Source organism: Trichomycterus rosablanca, chromosome 13 (assembly GCF_030014385.1).
Source record: "Trichomycterus rosablanca isolate fTriRos1 chromosome 13, fTriRos1.hap1, whole genome shotgun sequence".
In the NCBI taxonomy this organism is placed as follows: Eukaryota; Metazoa; Chordata; class Actinopteri; order Siluriformes; family Trichomycteridae; genus Trichomycterus; species Trichomycterus rosablanca.
In genome coordinates, this window is record NC_086000.1 from 3,253,387 (window position 1) to 3,264,956 (window position 11,570).

Consider the following 11,570-nt stretch of genomic DNA (forward strand, 5'->3'; position numbering starts at 1 on the left):
ATACACTTTATACACTATACACACACTACACACACTATATAAAACACACACTATACACTACACACACTACACACACTATATACACTTTATACACTATACACACACTACACACACTATATAAAACACACACTATACACTATACACACACTTCACACACTATATACACTTTATACACTATACACACACTACACACACTATATAAAACACACACTATACACTATACACACACTACACACACTATATACACTTTATACACTATACACACACTACACACACTATATACTATACACACACTATATACACTTTATACACTATACACACACTATATACTATACACACACTATATACACTTTATACACTATACACACACTACACACACTATATAAAATACACACTATAGACTATACACACACCACACACACTATATACTATACACACTATACACTATACACACACTATATACACTTTACACACTATACACACACTATATACACTTTACACACTATGCACACACTATACACTATATACACATACTATATGCTATATACACACACTATACACACTTTATACACTATACACACACTTTATACACACACTTTATACACTATATACCTTATATACTATACACACTACACACACACTATACACACTTTATACACTATACACACACTTTATACATTATATACACTATATACTATACACACTATACACACACTATACACTATATACACATACTATACGCTATATACACACACTATACACACACTATACACTATAGACTATATATACATGTTACACTATACACACTATACACTATGTAGGGCAGTTGTAGCCTAGTGGTTGAGGTACTGGACTAGTAATCGGAAGGTTGCCGTTCAAACCACACCACGGCCAGGTTGCCACTGTAGGGCCCTTGAGCAAGGCCCTTAAACCTCAGTTGCTTGAATTGTATACTGTCACAACTGCCAAAAATGTACATACACTATACACACTATACACGCACTATACACACGCTATACACTATAAACACGCTATACACTATACACTCACTATACACTATACACACGCAATACACTATACACACGCAATACACTATACACTCACTATACACTATACACACGCTATACACTATACATACGCTTTACACTATACACTCACTATACACTATACACACGCTATACACTATACACTCACTATACACTACACACGCAATACACTATACACACGCTATACACTATACACACACTATACACACACTATACACACGCTATACACATGCTATACACACGCTATACACTATACACTCACTATACACTATACACACGCAGTACACTACACATGCTATACACTATACACACACTATACACCCTATACACACGCTATACACACGCTATACACACGCTATACACTATACACATGCTATACACTCACTATACACTATACACACTATACACGCACTATACACACGCTATACACTATACACATGCTATACACTATACACACACTATACACACTATACACACGCTATACACTATACACTCACTATACACTATACACACGCAATACACTATACACATGCTATACACTATACACATGCTATACACTATACACATGCTATACACACTATACACATGCTATACACTACACTCACTATACACTATACACACGCAATACACTATACACATGCTATACACTATACACACACTATATACACTATACACACGCTATACACACGCTATACACTATACACATGCTATACACTATACACACACTATACACTACACACACTATACACTATACACACTATACACGCACTATACACACGCTATACACTATACACACGCTATACACTATACACACACTATACACTATACACACACTATACACTATACACACTATACACGCACTATACACACGCTATACACTATACACATGCTATACACTATACACACACTATACACTATACACACGCAATACACTATACACACGCTATACACTATACACTCACTATACACTATACACACTCTATACACTATTAATATTTGAAAAAAAGTCCACTGTAAATTAATATAATATAATATAATATTATATCTGTAATTATCTGATGTAATAACATTGATTCATTACCCACAAATGTCCCATGATAGGAAGTACCTGGTGCTAACAATGGTTAATTGTAGTTTAATTATTTTATACACTTATTTTCTAAATGTCCCAGTTCAGAGCAGCTTCAGTTTTTGCATGAAGACAAACATTTCTAAAGCCAAAACTTGAAAAGTGTGTCAAAGGCGTTTCAATAAAAAGGAATCAAAGGCTGAATTCAAACTGGTCAAAGTCAGCATGCAGGAATGCTCACTATGTAGTTCCACCATTGTACTACTTCCACATGCGTACACACACACACACACACACACAAACACACACAGCTTGCCTTTAGGAACCACTACCATTAAACCATCAAGGCCACACAATACAGGGTCGTCTATTACACCATTACAGACCGAGATCTGTGAGAAGATTTTATCAGGCTGGTCAGACTTACCTGTTGGATCCCACTTGGTTGATGAAAACCTCTTCCCAGTGGGTGACCTCCTTCCTCAGTCCAACGTCCAGATCATAGTCCACGAGGCTATGTGACCAATAATTAAAAAACTCTGAATATGTAAATACTGTCTCTGTGAATTAGTGTTTACCAAACATACATAAAGAATACTGAGTGTGTGTGTGTGTGTGTGTGTGTGTGTGTGTGCCCGGCCGACAGGTGTGTTGCACTTTTGCTGCGGTGAGTTAGAGAGAAGGAGGTGGCTGGTTTTTCAGGTCTGGCCTGGCCCCCTAGGTGTGCCGCACTGAGAGTACAAAGCACACAGCGCAACACACACACATACATACACATATATATACACACACACAAGCTCACACTGCCCTCACCTGCACACATACCTATTACACTGATTTCATCTGCACACGCCAACATCACTAGGGATACGTCACCGTGACATGCTGTTTCACACACAAACTCAAACACACTATACTACATTCATACATCTTATAATCCAAACACACTATAAGTACACACTATACACACACTTTACACAATATACACTATACACACTGTGCACTATACACACAATATTATACACACAATATACACCATACACGCAATATACACTATACACACAATATTATACACACAATATACACTATACACGCAATATACACTATACACACAATATTATACACACAATATACACTATACACGCAATATACACTATACACACAATATTATACACACAATATACACTATACACACAATATACACTACACACAATATTATACACACAATATACACTATACACGCAATATACACTATACACGCAATATACACTATACACACAATATTATACACACAATATACACTGCACTATACACACACTACACAGTATACACTTTACACACAATATACGCTATACACGCAATATACACTATACACACACTTTATACAATATACACTATACACACAATATTATACACACAATATACACTATGCACTATACACACACTACACAATATACACTTTACACACAATATAAACTATACACACACTACACAATATACACTATACACACTGTGCACTATACACACTGTGCACTATACACACACTTTATACAATATACACCATACACACAATATTATACACACAATATACACTATACACGCAATATACACTATACACACTGTACACTATACACACACACTTAACACAATATACACTTTACACACTGTACACTACACACTATACACACACTATATGCACACTAGACTCTATTTACACTGTACATTATACACACACTATACACTCACTATACACTATATACACTCTACGCACTATACACTATTTACTCTGTACACACTATACACACACTATACATACTATACACTATACACACTATACACTATACACACTATACATACTATACACTATTCACTATGCACAATATATACACTGTATTATATCCAGTCCTGCTCTAAACTCCCCTTCCTGTACCACTGTTATACACGCATCTTTAAACAACAGTCTATGGCCAGATAAAGCTTGCTTGACTGTGCACAGCGCCACCCATGTTCCATCTAAATTGGACGTCAGTATAAAATTGCATTAGCTTTCCTATACGCACAGAACCGGCTTGTAGCGGCAGTGATGCAAATCACATCATCCTGAGGGCGGTTGAGAGATCTCTTATCAGTCTGATTTAAATAGGCACTCAGATGGAGAAGTGGGTGTATTCATATTAATGAAGGCAATAAAGCCAGCTTTAGAGTCAGAGATAAGAATGTAGATTATTCACCTGCTCACTTATATTGTGATTTATGATGTGATTTAAAGGTGTTATGTGGTAACAGGCCAGATTACATCTAGAAGGAAATACATGTAAACATTTTTATTTTCATGTCATTATGTGTATGTACTGTATTATGTAGTTTTAACAGTGTAACGTCAAACAGGACCTGTAATACTCCGGGCCACTAGAGGGCAGTGTCCCCAGAATTTTAAGAACGGTTTGCACCAGAATTCCCTATTTAAGGCCCCAAATGCAGATCCGTACCTTATGACCGATATCTTGTGTATGTCCCTATTTTTTGTGTCTTGTTTTTTGGATTCCCCTTTTGGTACTTTGACTCTGGACTGGATTTTGGTGCTATTGTTGGTTCTTTACATGGAACCACAACTTCACGCCTCGTCAGCAATGTTACAAACAGCTTTCCTACAAGTTTTGGAGTCTGTTTGTGTTTGGCCGTTTAGTTTAGAGGTCCATATTTATAAGGACTGGGTCACAATTCACAATTGGATGTTCCAGTTCATCCCAAAGAATTTCAATGGCACTGAGGCATCAAACTGAAATCATATATTATATGCACTTCTTAGCAATGAACTGGGTGTCCACATACTTTTGCACATATATTGTAATATTACTTAAACCATTACCCATCCCAAAAAGCCTGAAGGTGAAATGTATTGGGGTTTTTTTATGTAAAAAGGAAAAATCGGACTGTTTTCTTACTTTATGTTGTCATGTACTCCACAGGGAGAGGAGAGTATGTCCTGTCCTTCTATTTTACAATCAGTCTATTATTTAATACGTCCTGTAATAGCACACGTGCATCATACAATACAGGATCTATTCAGCACACACACACACATTCATGTACACACCCTTATTCTGTGACAGAGAGAAGGCGAGCTACTTTGAGCTATTACAGGTCTGTTTAAGGCCTGTTTACATCTAACATCGGTGTGCGCTTTTAATTATTGCTATATGGCTGAAAATATGTAGACGTGGTTTATTTTTGTGATGAGAATTTTCAAGGGTCAGGACCAGAATCCTGACCTTAATGCCATTTAATGCTTTTGAGATGAATTAGAACACTTATCGCAATCCAGACCTTCTCGTCCACATTAGTTCCTAAACCTATAAAATCCTCTATCAACCGAATGGCCAAAAATTACCACTTAACCCTATAATGCCAAGCATATCATATTTGATACATGAGATTTAGAGACCTCTACATCATCAGTAGGTGATGATGCAATTTGTTTTTCTGAAAAAAACTTGATGTGTACAATTAGATAAATGTCTTCTGTGCCCTGGTGGATTATTCATGCAGTACATGCACCAGAGGACCTTTTAATGAGCCACCCAAAATGGTTATCATCAAGCAGTGACCCTGCTTAATAATAGTTTGCTTAAAAAAGAAAGAAAATTGAAAGGGGTTAAAATTATATTCTGTATGCAGTAAACAATCAATTTAAAAAATCAACACATTAAATCCCGATGTATCAAATATGATACAAAACAAAACTCATATATGCAAACTGTTATTTAATTTCTTTTTTTTTGTATTTCACAGAAGGTCAAATAAACACTCCAGTTTCAAAAAATTTGAATTTGAAGGGTTTAGACACATGAGAGACATGAAACCAAACGAAGAACAAAACAAGAACGCTTAAATATTAAAATGACAATTTTATATTCATCAAAGTGAGCAGAATGTTGGCACAGCTGGCGTAGTTTGGACCACAAAGCAGCGTTTCATTGAAACCCGAGTTCGGTTGTTGCCTCCGGTCACTGCCTGGTATGAGTTTCTTATGTTCTTCCCACATCTATGCCACTTTTTTTTTAGGTACTCTTTAGGTACTTCAGTTTCCTCCCATCTCCCAAGCTCGTTCTCTTTGTGTGTGTGTGTGCTCTTTTCATTGCTGTAGAAAACCTGTAGCTGTTTTGCCTGCTACTGTTACATAAGCCAGGCTGCTCACAAAGCCCGAGCTCAGCTTTCAGGTACAAAAGGGAGGACGTACCACATTTAGCCGGCTTCATTCTTACATGAACAAGGCTAATCTGAAATCCCTGACCGGTGTAATCTGATTTGATTAATCACAATGCAGCATTATAAATAGAGACTTTTGTTAGCTGTGGATTCTCTACTGAAAAGCAGAAGATCAAGGGCTGGATGTATGATGGTGAGGATGCTTAGTGCCGATACGGGGCCACATTCGGTGCTCAAAATGCATCCGAATTAATATCTGATTTACTAAGGCTGTAACTAATCAACAATCCACCCACTTATTGTATGCATTTGTATAGCTGGGAACTGATGTTGGTCCAGAAAGCCTCAATTGATGATCCAATTCATTCCAGAGCTGTTCAGTGGGGCTGAGATCACTTCATGTCTTCCCTGCACTGTTGCTCCAAAGTTAGGAGCGTCTAATTTAATGCATATAATTGATTTATTGCACCAGTTATCAACTGTTGTGGCTAAAAACATATGAATTCATAATAATTCAAATTAGACGGAGTGTCCCAATACTTTTGTCCATAAACAACCTTGTCCAAATTTAAGAGTAAGTCATAATAATATAATAGAAGCAACCAGTTCCAACAACAAGCCAGCATATTGTTTACACCCAGTTTTGGGAAGATAACATAAAATATGTGTAAACTGGGAGTGGGTTTTATGGCCTGATCAAATGAAAAATAGCACCACAGACTCCATAATGTACCTGGAGATTTTAAATAAAAAATAGGACAAAACTTGCAGTAAAATCTACTAAAATATTTTCTTATTAGTTTTTTCAATTGTGTTTGTTTTCACTGGTGTACAAAAGAAAATCGCTCCCTCAAATACATGCCCATCTCCCTGATAAAGAACAACCTTTGTGCTTTTACACATCTGGCTAATAGATTAGAAGTGTTTGCGAACCCAGCGTGGTCTTACCGCTATATCTTTATGGCAGAAAGTAAAATATAAAAAACGTAGAAAAAGATGCAGAGCAGGACGTAGATAATAAAAACTTCTGCTTTATTAAACACACACAAACACACACACACACACACAAACACACGAACACACAATGCTCTGTCATTTCAGACACTATCCAAGAAAATCTATTTATCTATTTTATTATTATAATTATGTTATGATGCATTTTACATAAATATATATAGTTTTGATGTATATTTACATGATAAAAATATATATTTATTATATTTATATGTCTTTTATAAAACAATATGTTATTAAATTGTGTGTATGCATGTGTGTATATCTATTATAAAATTATAACTGTTGTTTCTGTATTTTTTATGCATGTAATAAAATATTTATATACATAACATTTAATCTATGTCTGTCATCATATTACAATATTTATGGTATTATGTTATATAGAATATATGTTTTTATTGTTGGATTCATATATATTGTAATATATGTGAAATAAATAAATAATATTTAATTATATATATATATATATATATATATATAATCTAAAAATATAAATTTTTCTCAAAAAAATATCTACCTATATATCTATCATATAACTTTATGCATGCTTTAATATTATATGATATATATATATATATATATATATATATATATATATATATATATATATATATATATATATGTAGTATATATACTGTGAAATATGTAAAAGATATAAAACATTATATTATATAAATTTTTCTTTCTGTCTATTTTATACACACGTATATGTTAAAAATATAAACTATATAACTATAACTATGTAAATATATTATATACAGCATATAGTTATTATAGAATCTACACTTTAAAATTTATAATATTTATTTTTAAAAACATATAGTTTTCTATTTATGTAATATGACTATGTCTTATGTTTTATGTTATATTAATTTATTATTCATTTATAAATATTTATAAATGTATACATTTGAAATAATTTATATATACAGTGTATCACAAAAGTGAGTACACCCCTCACATTTCTGCAAATATTTCATTATATCTTTTCATGGGACAACACTATAGACATGAAACTTGGATATAACTTAGAGTAGTCAGTGTACAGCTTGTATAGCAGTGTAGATTTACTGTCTTCTGAAAATAACTCAATACACAGCCATTAATGTCTAAATAGCTGGCAACATAAGTGAGTACACCCCACAGTGAACATGTCCAAATTGTGCCCAAATGTGTCGTTGTCCCTCCCTGGTGTCATGTGTCAAGGTCCCAGGTGTAAATGGGGAGCAGGGCTGTTAAATTTTGTGTTTTGGGTACAATTCTCTCATACTGGCCACTGGATATTCAACATGGCACCTCATGGCAAAGAACTCTCTGAGGATGTGAGAAATAGAATTGTTACTCTCCACAAAGATGGCCTGGGCTATAAGAAGATTGCTAACACCCTGAAACTGAGCTACAGCATGGTGGCCAAGGTCATACAGCGGTTTTCCAGGACAGGTTCCACTCGGAACAGGCTTCGCCAGGGTCGACCAAAGAAGTTGAGTCCACGTGTTCGGCGTCATATCCAGAGGTTGGCTTTAAAAAATAGACACATGAGTGCTGCCAGCATTGCTGCAGAGGTTGAAGACGTGGGAGGTCAGCCTGTCAGTGCTCAGACCATACGCCGCACACTGCATCAACTCGGTCTGCATGGTCGTCATCCCAGAAGGAAGCTGACGCACAAGAAAGCCCGCAAACAGTTTGCTGAAGACAAGCAGTCCAAGACATGGATTACTGGAATGCCCTGTGGTCTGACGAGACCAAGATAAACTTGTTTGGCTCAGATGGTGTCCAGCATGTGTGGCGGCGCCCTGGTGAGAAGTACCAAGACAACTGTATCTTGCCTACAGTCAAGCATGGTGGTGGTAGCATCATGGTCTTGGGCTGCATGAGTGTTGCTGGCACTGGGGAGCTGCAGTTCATTGAGGGAAACATGAATTCCAACATGTACTGTGACATTCTGAAACAGAGCATGATCCCCTCCCTTCGAAAACTGGGCCTCATGGCAGTTTTCCAACAGGATAACGACCCCAAACACAACCTCCAAGATGACAACTGCCTTGCTGAGGAAGCTGAAGGTAAAGGTGATGGACTAAACCCAATTGAGCACCTGTGGCGCATCCTCAAGTGGAAAGTGGAGGAGTTCAAGGTGTCTAACATCCACCAGCTCCGTGATGTCATCATGGAGGAGTGGAAGAGGATTCCAGTAGCAACCTGTGCAGCTCTGGTGAATTCCATGCCCAGGAGGGTTAAGGCAGTGCTGGATAATAATGGTGGTCACACAAAATATTGACACTTTGGGCACAATTTGGACATGTTCACTGTGGGGTGTACTCACTTATGTTGCCAGCCATTTAGACATTAATGGCTGTGTGTTGAGTTATTTTCAGAAGACAGTAAATCTACACTGCTATACAAGTTGTACACTGACTACTCTAAGTTATATCCAAGTTTTAGTTCTATAGTGTTGTCCCATTAAAAGATATAATAAAATATTTGCAGAAATGTGAGGGGTGTACTCACTTTTGTGATACACTGTATATATATATATATATATATATATATAAATTTTATTTTATGTATTTAATAATCTATTTATTGACCATTCTATTTATCAATCATCTATCATATAACCATATTTATATTATATAGTATATATAATATCTATTATATAACTATAACAATGTTTTATTGTTTTATTGTTTTATTTGGATCCCCATTAGCTACTATTTCCATAGCAGCTATTCTTCCTGGGGTCCGACAATTTTTATTGTAATTTACTCTATCTATCTATCTATCTATCTATCTATCTATCTATCTATCTATCTATCTATCTATCTATCTATCTATCTATCTATCTATCTATCTAATTATTATAATTTTGTAATTATACATACATAAATCTACCTTGTATAACTTTGTATTTTATGTTTTAATGACATCAGAACTTCTGAAATTCACAAACCCACACAAATAACCGACTGTCCTCTTAAAACAGAGCTCAGATGTTTCTCAGTGCATTCCTGCACTCTGTGGTATGAGGAAAGATCAGATAAAGCTGGAACTTGAGAGAGAAGGGAGGGTATTAGTGTCCTAATACTTACCTACTGTTTCTTTAATACAATGGTCACCTTCTGACCAGAAACTCTGTAGATCTAAGAGGAAAGCTTCATTCATTCATGCATGTATCATTAAAATAACCAGTGTAAATACCAATGAAGGTGAAAAACAGGAGCGATTTGGGTTCAGGTAAATTCAGACTCACCACAGGTCTCATGAATCATTAATCTCTAATATTTCTTTAGAACTGATATTATAATTACAATTTTAGTATGCTAATAACTGTGCTAGCTGTGGATTAATAAGAGAATGGAAAATTAAGATATTATTATTAATAGTTCACATGATATTAACTGATGCATAAAAAGCTTAAAAAGTAATTAATAAGTAGTCAGTATCTAAAACAATTTGCTATACATTAAAGCTGGTCCAGCTTGCAATTTAATCTAAGATTCAAACAAGTAGTAATGGGAAAATCAGTGTTAGATGATGAACCTGGTATAAGGAACAGCCTCCTCTGCTGACCACAGAAATGATGACACGATGAACAGTAAACCTGTGCTGATCTGCTGATCTGTGTTTTTTTTTCTCTTACAAGGCTTTGGTCATGCAAATATTGAGGACAATCAATGGGGATAGCTCTAGAGGTTTCCCCAAACGGCAAAGTCATGCTAGCTTAGTGCTAACTTAACCTACGTAACACTTGTTATAAATGTGCTAAAAAAAACATCACAAATTTCACATAATATTTAGAACAGTATAAAGTGGTACATTAAAATAAATGAGTTGATGTGTGATTGTTAAATAAATGACAGCGATCCAAGTTAAGATTCCAATAAAATCCCACTTACATCCAAATAACAAAAGGGGTCTAATGTAGTAAATTAAGAGTTTGGCAATAGCTACAAAACCTATATTAGATACTTATGGGTTATAGATGGTGTGTAGAAATATGTTTTATTTAACATTATCTATCTATCTATCTATCTATCTATCTATCTATCTATCTATCTATCTATCTATCTATCTATCTATCTATCTATCTATCTATCTATCTATCTATCTATGAAATGTTATGACTACATACATTTTAAGGGTTTGACATGAATGTTAAGGGAAAATAGGTTAGGTTTCAGGGTTAGCTGATGTTTTGTAGGGTTTGTGAGGGATAAATGCTTCTTCAGAAA

The 11,570-nt window shown here is 35.3% G+C and overlaps 1 protein-coding gene across 1 annotated transcript in view; it reads right to left on the reverse strand.

Moving 5' to 3' along the window:
• The window catches only part of ncmap (non-compact myelin associated protein), a 17,561-nt gene extending 14,967 nt beyond the window's left edge, over nt 1–2,594 (reverse strand). The window contains exon 1 of the mRNA XM_063007992.1: nt 2,543–2,594. The gene's annotated coding sequence lies outside the window, so the exon portion shown is untranslated. The remainder of the gene's footprint in view (nt 1–2,542) is intronic.
• Nucleotides 2,595–11,570: the final 8,976 nt, after the last annotated feature.